The 12,747-nt window shown below is 47.8% G+C and overlaps 1 protein-coding gene across 4 annotated transcripts in view; it reads left to right on the forward strand.

Annotated features, from left to right (window-relative positions):
* Positions 1–1,826: 1,826 nt before the first annotated feature.
* LOC134948915 (ligand of Numb protein X 2-like) overlaps positions 1,827–12,747 on the forward strand; it is a 136,211-nt gene continuing 125,290 nt past the window's right edge. The window contains exon 1 of one of the 4 annotated variants that reach the window (XM_063937193.1): positions 1,827–1,933. The gene's annotated coding sequence lies outside the window, so the exon portion shown is untranslated. The remainder of the gene's footprint in view (positions 1,934–12,747) is intronic. The other 3 variants (XM_063937196.1, XM_063937195.1, XM_063937194.1) reach the window with 3 other exon arrangements.

Genomic DNA, 12,747 nt, shown 5'->3' on the forward strand with positions numbered 1-12,747 from the left:
GGTGGAAAGCCAGCAGCAGGGGCAACATGCCGGATATCAGCAGCCGAGGGTGCCGGTTGTGAGGCACCTGCGGAGTGGTGCAGAGCCCAAAGCCGGAGATCGGCAGCATGTTGACCGGCAACAAGTGGCTTCTTCCGCGTTCAACATGCTGCCGATCTCCGGCTTTGGGCTACGCAGGGTTCGGGGGATGGGTGTCCTCTGCCAGTGTACTGCAGCTCCGGGGGTGCGTGCTCCGGAGGCTCTCAGCACTGTTGAATATCCAGCTGCCTAAAGTATGTACAGTCCGCGCCCTCGGCTGCTGATATCCGGCATGCTGCTGCTGGCTGTCCCCCCGCCCGGCTCGGCCACACAGCTGTACGGTGAAAGGGCATCTCAGTGCCCAAGGTTTTAATACATATGCCTCAGTAAATGGCCTCTGCGGTAAACTATACTAATGCTTACCGTTGCAGTAACAGCGCGGGAGGACGGCGCACATCGGGATCCTGCAGCAGGAGAGAAGAACCCCCTTCGGAGTGCAGCAGACCACACTTAAAAGGGTGCATCCCCGGTGCGGTGTTCTGCATCCCGGGTGGCGCCGAAGATGTGGAGTGTCGGAGGTGGCAGAAGCGCCGCAGCTTGGGGTGAGAAACTGCTGCAACCCTTCCGCTGCTAAACTCTGCAGGCCTTGTTAATTCAGGGGGTAGGCTCCCCTCACTCTATAATTTGAATTTTGTCTCATACCGTGTGCTATAATGTGAATTTCGGCTCATACCGTGTGCTATAATGTGAATTTCGGCTCATACCGTGTGCTATAATGTTAATTTCGGCTCATACCGTGTGCTATAATGTAAATTTCGGCTCATACCGTGTGCTATAATGTGAATTTCGGCGCATACCGTGTGCTATAATGTGAATTTTGGCTCATACCGTGTGCTATAATGTGAATTTCGGCTCATACCGTGTGCTGTAATGTGAAAGGGGCAACAGTACTAGATAGTATAAGGGGTCCTACTACACTGAAGGACACGCCCCTTTTTTGAGTGGCCACGCCCCCTTTTCAGGAGCGCGCGCGCCTTCGGCGCGCGCATAATTGCTACCTTCACTTTTTCATTCCCCCTTCAAAAATCACTCTTCGACCACTGCACCTACATCTAAACATACATACCCTGACATCTTTATATACAGTGACACCAATGGTGTGCACACTTACTTTCCTTTGGTAGTTTTTTTTTTTTTGAGGGGGGGGGGGCGCCATTATTGATCTTGCCCTGGGCTCCAAAAACCCTAGTTACGCCTCTGGTGCCTGCTTACCCCCAAACAGGGATGGCGGTTCCCTGGAGCATAAAATTAAATACACAAGGGGAGGGGGGGGGGGGGGTTAGCGACCACTGGTGTCTAAAATGATAAAAGCTCACACTATATGTGAATAAGTAAAAATAAGATACAATTTATTCACAAATAATTTTAAAACAACAAATCTTTTTCTAAAAAATGGGATAAAAAGTATACACACAAAATATAATACCAGTTTAAAATATATAAATAATAAATAATTTCTTAACTTGGTATGCAGTCACTGGTATTATATTTTGTGTGTATACTTTTTATCCCATTTTTTAGAAAAAGATTTGTTGTTTTAAAATTATTTGTGAATAAATTGTATCTTATTTTTACTTATTCACCTATAGTGTGAGCTTTTATCATTTTAGACACCAGTGGTCGCTAACCCCCCGTTGTGTGTATATATATATATTCGTTTTTTTTTCTTCTTTTTAATAAATGCGTGCTGTGCACTGCATGTGAGCAGAAAGGCAAATGTATTTGTTGAGTCTATATGACATTGCCTCCTGTCTCAGGTTACCTGCTCCCCTCCTGGCCCTCCCCCTGTGACTCACTTCCCTCTCCACCCAGGTGAGTCTCCTGCAACTTTCCCGGCGTACAGCTGCTGGTTCAGGTGAGTCTTTTCCCGGGGTTCCCTTTGCCCTGAAACCCCAACTCCTTTTATGTATTACAGACTGATAGTCCATTATTGTAGTATGGCTTGCTTATAGCAGCCACCCACCTTCACCTCTATTTTAGAAATGTGTCTATTTTTACACTTAGCAGAAAACACAGGAAGCAACTGATCAAATGTCACATGAGCCACATTGTTTACTGATCACCTCAAGGCTTCTATTTTATGTATCTACCAAAGTGGCCAGCCTGTGACATTTCAGCTGTTGTGGGACTGAAGGATCATGCTGGGACTTGTAGTTCCACAAGACAAGAACCACCAGTTGCTGACATCTGGCTTATGCAGTCATCCGGGATTTTTTAGAATGAAATGTGATAGGGCTATCACCTTTTCATAGAAGTATTGTTCTACTTATTTTTATAGGTTGTTAAATATAAAAGGATTTCATGCTTTGAGAGCAGTACACTTACAGTATAAGTATTGTCTAATACGCAGTGTGCTTATAATGAAATAATGCCAGTGTATGAAAGTGTGTTTTGATGAGAAGTTCACAGTAAAGGAGATGCATTCACACTACTACTGTGAGGAGTAATAGGCTGTAAGGGTTTTATTGTCCTGTTTTATGGTTCCCTGTATGGCAGAGTTAAAGGAATACTTTACATAAACTGCACTTTTTATTTTGAAATATATATTGATAAACACTTTCAGACCCTGACAAAAGAAGAATTTTGACACTGTATTAATGTTTCCTGGGCAGCTGAAGCTACTGTTCTCTGGTTTAAGACATTTCAGATAACAAGAGTGCACAGTATGATTCTGGCACAAGTCCTAACAGGATCAGAGTCCAATTCAGCCACCCACATAAGTGACCAAAAAGGCCTAGATCCGGGTGTCTGGTGCCTGGGTTTAGTGGCTGGATTACTTCTAGTGTGTCTGGGGTGTGTTTGGAAGATTGTTGCCGACCTTTGTGTGCAGTTATCTGTGGTTCATCCGACTGTATTTACAAACTTGTGCAATAAGGATCCAGTCAAATTATCATTATTCAATATTGCTGCGTTATTCGGTTGAGCTTTAGCTAGAAATTATACCCTATAATAATCTACCTCCAATTTTATACATATTTATGTGAATGTTATTCGTTTATTGGGTTGTGATGCGTTTAAACTTCTATCTCTCCCGGTCAGTGATCAGCATAGTGCAGTTTTCCCCCCGTCAGTCCTTAAGGCATACTGTACTAACAGTCCAGGTTTAAAGGCTTTTCATGCTTCAGCACAGACGGTAAAATCAAAATAATTAAGGTACTAATTAAGCCACCTGTGCTCAAGCATGGCTATCCATAAACCTGGACTGTTAGTGTGCCTTAAGGGCTGAGGCTGGGAATCGCTGGTACAGTTACTATCAGCTCTCCACTTCCCACAGGGCAAAACTAGAATGCCCGCAATGGGTAAATATTAAAGTAGATTGTGTATATAGACCTACAATAAGATTTATGGTAAACATTCAATGCACTGTAAGCTAGGACAAACATAATTGGTATCTCTTTCTTAGGAAATGAGGTGGCGCTAGGCTGACCATAATATCCCTTTAAACTGAGGCACTCATAAATTACACAGGTTCTGGGGCTGAATAAAACCAGGTGACATACAGACTTGAAGTCAGCCAGCCAGCCACAGAACCTGTGTAATTCATTAGTGTCCCAGTTTAAAGGGATATTATGGTCAGCCTAAATGAGCACAAAAGCATAATTGGCTGTTAGTATTTACAGGGTATCCGGATGATAGGTCGACACCATATGGTCAACGGATACAAAATTTCGACACATTTTTATTTTTGCAACATTTGCTTGATTTACTATCCAAGTGGACTAGGGCCGGTTCCAGGCCTTCTAGTACCCTGTGCAAGAACTTTTGGAATGCCTTGCGGATACGGGGAACTGGTGCTGTGGGTGTCGGTCTGATTCCCGGCTTCCTGGTGTCACTTTATCCCCGTCTGTATCCAAAGCTGCCAGCAGTCAGTAAGTTGCTGTTTCCCTGCAGGTATGGGGAGTTCATGTGTCAGCGGCTGTATCTGTCACGACTTCGGCTCCCTGGCTACACTAAGCGCTGTGATAGCTTAGAGCTGCCAGCAGGCATGGGGGGGGTCATTCCGAGTTGACAATAGACATGCGGGGGGACGCCCAGCACAAGGCTATCCCGCCCTGCATGTCAGTGCCCCCCCCAATCCCCACAGAAGTGCAAAAGCATCGCACAGAGGCGATCCCTTTGCACTTTAGGAGTAGCTCCCGGCCAGTGCAGCTTTAGCGTGCTGGCTGGGAGCTACTTGTCGCTCCCCGGCCCGCAGCGGCTGTGTGTGACATCATGCAGCCGCTGCATCCCGCCCCCGCACGGTCTGGCCCCGCCTGTGTTGGCTGGACCGCGCCCCCATAACAGTGGCCAAAAGCAGCTGTGCCACCCCCTCCCGCCCAGCGACCGCCTCTGCCTGTCAATCAGGCAGTGGCGAGCGCAGGGATACGACGGCCTTCGCAAGTGCAATTTCGACCCGATCGCTGCGATAAACTGCAGCGAGCGATCGGGTCTGAATGACCTCCATGATGCAGCTTACACGGGGATTCTATGCTGCAGCAAGCTTAGGTTGTCATTGCCTTGTGGGAAATCAGACACTGGAGGATGGAATACAGCGTCGGAAAATAGGTACACCCACTAAATGTGTCGCCCCTAGTCGAACACACTTCGAGACGGCCCTCACGTAGACTGCGATTGGGATTAATAATCTGTGGCAAGCAAAGGGAGCCACCTTGTCCGAAGTATGGCGAGCGTCTATGTTTTTACTGAGGGTGATCACAGAATATGCCACACCCGGTTTACAGTACTATAAATCCTGTATGTCAGATTTCATAAATGCCTTCGATTTAATACTTTCAAATCCTTTGTATTGCCTAATAGCTTTTTCCTTGCAATGCTTGAGACAGTGACAGACCGGTAGTGGCGAGTGTTGGCTGTTTCCCCCTCTCCCCTACCCCCCTAACCCTTACTTCCTGTAGCTTAACCTCCCCCCTTAGTGCCTGACCCTTACCATCCCCCGGTAATGCCTAAACCTAACCCCCCTCTCCCCCGCAGCCTGACAATACCCCTTCCCCCCCCCCTCCCCTCCCCGGGAGGTGTCGAACCCTAACCTCCATGCAGCCTAAATCTAACCCTCTCTCTCCCGGCACTAAACCTAACCAGCCGGCTATACTTACAGTCAGTACCGGTGGTGGGATTCTAAAGGGTGTCGGGATTCTGGCATCGATATTTTAACTGCCGTAACCTCAACAGCCGGCATCTTGACCGCATCCCACGGCTATAACTTTGTCTGTCACATACATATCTCATTGCTGATTCTAGAGGACTATCCAGTACTTATTGTTCCTACTGCTTACCAATGGCAGGTGTGAGAGGGCGGGTCTAGCATTGGAGGTAGCCTAGCACTGTAGAAGTGCTCGATATACCCCCAGCAGACACTGAGCGGCCCAATGTAATGTGGACTTACCCTTGTTTTGATGTGACCATACTGTCTTTTTGGAGGCATAACAATGCAACATGCGTGACCAGATATGCACATGGGAACTAGAGTACAGCAACAGAATATTTTCATATTTTTAATCATGTAACCACAATCAGTCTTTAATGTGCTTTTACCAAATACAGCAAATGGTAGTGTGCATTAATGCTAGAGAAATAGGACATGCGTTCAAATTTCAGAACATAATAGTGACAACAAGCCCATATGAAACAATTCATTCTTTCTCTGACGTCCTAAGTGGATGCTGGGGACTCCGTCAGGACCATGGGGATTAGCGGCTCCGCAGGAGACAGGGCACAAAAGTAAAAGCTTTAGGATCAGGTGGTGTGCACTGGCTCCTCCCCCTATGACCCTCCTCCAAGCCTCAGTTAGATTTTTGTGCCCGGCCGAGAAGGGTGCAATCTAGGTGGCTCTCCTAAAGAGCTGCTTAGAGTAAAAGTTTGTTAGGTTTTTTATTTTCAGTGAGTCCTGCTGGCAACAGGCTCACTGCTACGAGGGACTTAGGGGAGAGAAGTGAACTCACCTGCGTGCAGGATGGATTGGCTTCTTAGGCTACTGGACACCATTAGCTCCAGAGGGAGTCGGAACACAGGTCTCACCCTGGGGTTCGTCCCGGAGCCGCGCCGCCGACCCCCCTTGCAGATGCCGAAAAGTGAAGGTCCAGAAACGGCGGCAGAAGACTCTTCAGTCTTCATAAGGTAGCGCACAGCACTGCAGCTGTGCGCCATTGTTGTCAGCACACTTCATAGCAGCGGTCACTGAGGGTGCAGGGCGCTGGGGGGGGGCGCCCTGGGCAGCAATGATAGTACCTTATTCTGGCTAAAAATACATCACATATAGCCCCTGGGGGCTATATGGATGTATTTAACCCCTGCCAGGTCTCAGAAAAACGGGAGAAGAAGCCCGCCGAAAAGGGGGCGGGGCCTATTCTCCTCAGCACACAGCGCCATTTTCCCTCACAGAAATGCTGGTGGGAAGGCTCCCAGGCTCTCCCCTGCACTGCACTACAGAAACAGGGTTAAAACAGAGAGGGGGGGCACTTATTTGGCGATATGTATATATATATATATATATATATATATATATATATATATATATATATATATTAAAATGCTATAAGGGAAAAACACTTGTATAAAGGTTGTCCCTGTATAATTATAGCGTTTTTGGTGTGTGCTGGCAAACTCTCCCTCTGTCTCCCCAAAGGGCTAGTGGGGTCCTGACCTCTATCAGAGCATTCCCTGTGTGTGTGCTGTGTGTCGGTACGTGTGTGTCGACATGTATGAGGACGATGTTGGTGAGGAGGCGGAGAAATTGCCTGAAATGGTGATGTCACTCTCTAGGGAGTCGACACCGGAATGGATGGCTTATTTAAGGAATTACGTGATAATGTCAACACGCTGCAAGGTCGGTTGACGACATGAGACGGCCGGCAAACAAATTAGTACCTGTCCAGGCGTCTCAAACACCGTCAGGGGCTGTAAAACGCTCATTTACCTCAGTCGGTCGACACAGACACAGACACGGACACTGACTCCAGTGTCGACGGTGAAGAAACAAACGTATTTTCCTTTAGGGCCACACGTTACATGTTAAGGGCAATGAAGGAGGTGTTACATATTTCTGATACTACAAGTACCACAAGAAGGGTATTATGTGGGGTGTGAAAAAACTACCTGTAGTTTTTCCTGAATCAGATAAATTAAATGAAGTGTGTGATGATGCGTGGGTTTCCCCCGAGAGAAAATTATTGGCGGTATACCCTTTCCCGCCAGAAGTTAGGGCGCGTTGGGAAACACCCTTTAGGGTGGATAAGGCGCTCACACGCTTATCAAAACAAGTGGCGGTACCGTCTCCAGATAGGGCCGCCCTCAAGGAGCCAGCTGAGAGGCTGGAAAATATCCTAAAAAGGTATATACACACATACTGGTGTTATACTGCGACCAGCGATCGCCTCAGCCTGGATGTGCAGCGCTGGGGTGGCTTGGTCGGATTCCCTGACTGAAAATATTGATACCCTTGACAGGGACAGTATTTTATTGACTATAGAGCATTTAAAGGATGCATTTCTATATATGCGAGATGCACAGAGGGATATTTGCACTCTGGCATCAAGAGTAAGTGCGATGTCCATATCTGCCAGAAGATGTTTATGGACACGACAGTGGTCAGGTGATGCAGATTCCAAACGGCACATGGAAGTATTGCCGTATAAAGGGGAGGAGTTATTTGGGGTCGGTCCATCGGACCTGGTGGCCTCGGCAACAGCTGGAAAATCCACCTTTTTTACCCCAAATCACATCTCAGCAGAAAAAGACACCGTCTTTTCAGCCTCAGTCCTTTCGTCCCCATAAGGGCAAGCGGGCAAAAGGCCAGTCATATCTGCCCAGGGATAGAGGAAAGGGAAGAAGACTGCAGCAGGCAGCCCATTCCCAGGAACAGAAGCCCTCCACAGCTTCTGCCAAGTCCTCAGCATGACGCTGGGGCCGTACAAGCGGACTCAAGTGCGGTGGGGGGTCGTCTCAAGAGTTTCAGCGCGTAGTGGGCTCACTCGCAAGTGGACCCCTGGATCCTACAAGTAGTATCCCAGGGGTACAGACTGGAGATTCGAGACGTCTCCCCCTCGCAGGCTCCTGATGTCTGCTTTACCAACGTCTTCCTCCGACAGGGAGGCAGTATTGGAAACAATTCACAAGCTGTATTCCCAGCAGGTGATAATCAAAGTACCCCTCCTACAACAAGGAAAGGGGTATTATTCCACACTATATTGTGGTACTGAAGCCAGACGGCTCGGTGAGACCTATTCTAAATGGGAAATCTTTGAACACTTACATACAAAGGTTCAAATCAAGATGTAGTCACTCAGAGCAGTGATAGCGAACCAGGAAGAAGGGGACTATATGGTGTCCCTGGACATCAAGGATGCTTACCTCCATGTCCCAAATTGCCCTTCTCACCAAGGGTACCACAGGTTCGTGGTACGGAACTGTCACTATCAGTTTCAGACGCTGCCGTTTGGATTGTCCACGGCACCCCGGGTCTTTACCAAAGTAATGGCCGAAATGATGATTCTTCTTCAAAGAAAAGGCGTCTTAATTATCCCTTACTTGGACGATCTCCTGATAAGGGCAAGGTCCAGAGAACAGTTGGAAGTCGGAGTAGCACTATCTCAAGTAGTTCTACGACAGCACGGGTGGATTCTAAATATCCAAAATCGCAGTCGTTTCCGACGACACGTCTGCTGTTCCTAGGGATGGTTCTGGACACAGTCCAGAAAAAGGTGTTTCTCCCAGAGGAGAAAGCCAGGGAGTTATCCGAGCTAGTCAGGAACCTCCTAAAACCAGGAAAAGTGTCAGTGCATCATTGCACAAGAGTCCTGGGAAAAATGGTGGCTTATTACGAAGCGATTCCATTCGGCAGATTCCACGCAAGAACTTTTCAGTGGGATCTGCTGGACAAATGGTCCGGATCGCATTTTCAGATGCATCAGCGGATAACCCTATCTCCAAGGACAAGGGTGTCTCTCCTGTGGTGGTTACAGAGTGCTCATCTTCTAGAGGGCTGCAGATTCGGCATTCAGGATTGGATGCTGGTGACCACGGAGGCCAGCCTGAGAGGCTGGGGAGCAGTCACACAGGGAAAAAATTTCCAGGGAGTGTGATCAAGTCTGGAGATTTTTCTCCACATAAATATACTGGAGCTAAGGGCAATTTACAATGCTCTAAGCTTAGCAAGACCTCTGCTTCAAGGTCAGCCGGTATTGATCCAGTGGGACAACATCACGGCAGTCGCCCACGTAAACAGACAGGGCGGCACAAGAAGCAGGAGGGCAATGGCAGAAACTGCAAGGATTCTTCGCTGGGCAGAAAATCATGTGATAGCACTGTCAGCAGTGTTCATTCCGGGAGTGGACAACTGGGAAGCAGACTTCCTCAGCAGGCACAACCTCCACCCGGGTGAGTGGGGACTTCATCGGGAAGTCTTCCACATGATTGTGAACCGTTGGAAAAGACCAAAGGTGGACATGATGGCGTCCCGCCTGAACAAAAAACTGGACAAGTATTGCGCCAGGTCAAAAGACCCTCAGGCAATAGCTGTGGACGTTCTGGTAACACCGTGGGTGTACCAGTCGGTGTATGTCTTCCCTCCTCTGCTTCTCATACCCAAGGTATTGAGAATTATAAGACGTAGAGGAGTAAGAACTATACTCGTGGCTCCGGATTGGCCAAGAAGGACTTGGTACCCGGAACTTCAAGAGATGCTCACAGAGGACTCATGGCCTCTGCCGCTAAGAAGGGACTTGCTTCAGCAAGTACCATGTCTGTTCCAAGACTTACCGCGGCTGCGTTTGACGGCATGGCGGTTGAACGCCGGATCCTAAGGGAAAAAGGCATTCCGGAAGAGGTCATTCCTACCCTTGTCAAAGCCAGGAAGGAGGTGACCGCACAACATTATCACCACATGTGGCGAAAATATGTTGCGTGGTGTGAGGCCAGGAAGGCCCCATGAAGAAATTTCAACTCGGTCGTTTCCTGCATTTCCTGCAAACAGGAGTGTCTATGGGCCTCAAATTGGGGTCCATTAAGGTTCAAATTTCGGCCCTGTCGATTTTCTTCCAGAAAGAATTGGCTTCAGTTCCTGAAGTCCAGAAGTTTGTCAAGGGAAGTACTGCATATACAACCCCCTTTTGTGCCTCCAGTGGCACTGTGGGATCTCAACGTAGTTCTGGATTCCTAAAATCACATTGGTTTAAACCGCTTAAATCTGTGGATTTGAAATATCTCACAGGGAAAGTGACCATGCTGTTGGCCCTGGCCTCGGCCAGGCGAGTGTCAGAATTGGCGGCGTTTGTCTCAAAAAAGCCCATATCTGATTGTCCATTCGGACAGGGCAGAGCTGCGGACTCATCCCCAGTTTCTCCCTAAGGTGGTGTCAGTGTTTCACCCGAACCAGCTTATTGTGGTACCTGCGGCTACTAGGGACTTGGAGGACTCCAAGTTGCTAGATGTTGTCAGGGCCCTGAAAATATAGTTTCCAGGACGGCTGGAGTCAGGAAAACTGACTTGCTGTTATCCTGTATGCACCCAACAAACTGGGTGCTCTTGCTTCTAAGCAGACGATTGCTAGTTGGATGTGTAGTACAATTCAGCTTGCACATTCTGTGGCAGGCCTGCCACAGCCAAAATATGTAAATGCCCATTCCACAAGGAAGGTGGGCTCATCTTGGGCGGCTGCCCGAGGGGTCTCGGCTTTACAACTTTGCCGAGCTGATACTTGGTCAGGGGCACACCCTGACTGAGGAGGACCTGGAGTTCTCTCATTCGGTGCTGCAGAGTCATCCGCACTCTCCCGCCCGTTTGGGAGCTTTGGTATAATCCCCATGGTCCTGACGGAGTCCCCAGCATCCACTTAGGACGTCAGAGAAAATAAGAATTTACTTACCGATAATTCTATTTCTCGTAGTCCGTAGTGGATGCTGGGCGCCCATCCCAAGTGCGGATTGTCTGCAATACTTGTACATAGTTATTGTTACAAAAATCGGGTTATTATTGTTGTGAGCCATCTTTTCAGATGCTCCGCTGTTATCATGCTGTTAACTGGGTTCAGATCACAGGTTGTACAGTGTGATTGGTGTGGCTGGTATGAGTCTTACCCGGGATTCAAAATCCTTCCTTATTGTGTACGCTCGTCCGGGCACAGTATCCTAACTGAGGCTTGGAGGAGGGTCATAGGGGGAGGAGCCAGTGCACACCACCTGATCCTAAAGCTTTTACTTTTGTGCCCTGTCTCCTGCGGAGCCGCTAATCCCCATGGTCCTGACGGAGTCCCCAGCATCCACTACGGACTACGAGAAATAGAATTATCGGTAAGTAAATTCTTATTATTTTAATGATCTTTCCAGGCATTTGGTTGCAATTCTAATAAATGTAGTGTCCTTGTCCTCATCAACGCGAGTAACATTAATGCTGACATCTGACAGTTACTGTTAGTATATGCTTTGCTCATTTGTGCCTGGTTTCTGCCCACGTGTACTCTACACAGTACTACAGTCTGGAGAGGGTGTAGTACACTTATCTATTTTTAATTTCTGTACAAGAATAAGTATGTTTGGCGTGTCCTTCAAACCTTTTAGTGCCAGGTTAAAACAAACTGTTCCAACCCAGAGCATAAATCATGTTGTTCTGGGGTTTGGAATTAGAGCACAATTGTTTCACAAAGCACGTTACATATATGAAGTGCCAACATATTCCATAGCACTAGTATAGAATGAGGGAACATTCAATAAAAAGAAAAGCGTAAACTCGAGGGCACTACAGAGAAAACCAGAAACAATTGATAAACCAAGGGAAGTAACGTTGACCATTTTGGGGTTGATTAAGAGAAGGTCTTATAAGAGTAAACATTTTTGTTTGTTTTTTTGATGTGTGATAGTTTTGTTGCAATTATAAGAGTTACAGTGGCTGAAGTTTTGTTCTTTTACCCTGTTATATAAATGAAAGTGACGGAGTTCTTTGTTGGCGTCTATATGAACAGGTGCATGCAGCGGTAGAAGCATTCTTTATGTAGATGTGTTTCTTTGGTTACTATGACATGCAGATCACAAGAAGGCAACATGAATACTAATGTTGTATATTGCAAGTTGTGTTGCGTAGCTTTTCTATGAATTCTGATCAGAGCCGGCCCTAGCCAATATGATGCCCTAGGCAAAATTTTGGCTGGTGCCCCCTAGCACCACTGCTAGTTCCGCCTCTGACCCTGCACCCCTTTCCCAGCACCATCACCCCCCACCCATAGCAGTCCTTTTTTTTGTTTTCCTACCCCCTGTAATTTAAATAAGAACAGTGTGCACATTCGGCGTACAGCCCAAAAAGGTATGTGTTTTTGCTGGCAAGGGGCATGGCCACACAATAGTACCCCCAATCAGTGGCGGAACTTGCCATGGGCAAGCAGGACTTTTGCCCGGGGCGCCGCCTTCCGGAGGGTGCAGCACCATGGCAAGATCCGCCACTGTGCCCCCCGCAGTGCCCCCCCGCTTTGAAGGGAACCAGACGCGTAGTGTCTAGTTTCCCTTCAAGGAGAGGACCTTTCTTGTGCGGTGCGCGATGACGTCATCGCGCACCGCACAGCAAAGGTCCTCTCCATGAAGGGAAACTAGATGCTACGGTCTAGTTTCCCTTAATGGAGAAGACCTTTGCTGTGCGCAATGATGTCATCGCGCACCGCACAGCATAGTGGCACAGACACTAGGGGTC

The sequence above is a fragment of the Pseudophryne corroboree genome, chromosome 8, assembly GCF_028390025.1.
Source record: "Pseudophryne corroboree isolate aPseCor3 chromosome 8, aPseCor3.hap2, whole genome shotgun sequence".
NCBI lineage: Eukaryota > Metazoa > Chordata > Amphibia > Anura > Myobatrachidae > Pseudophryne > Pseudophryne corroboree.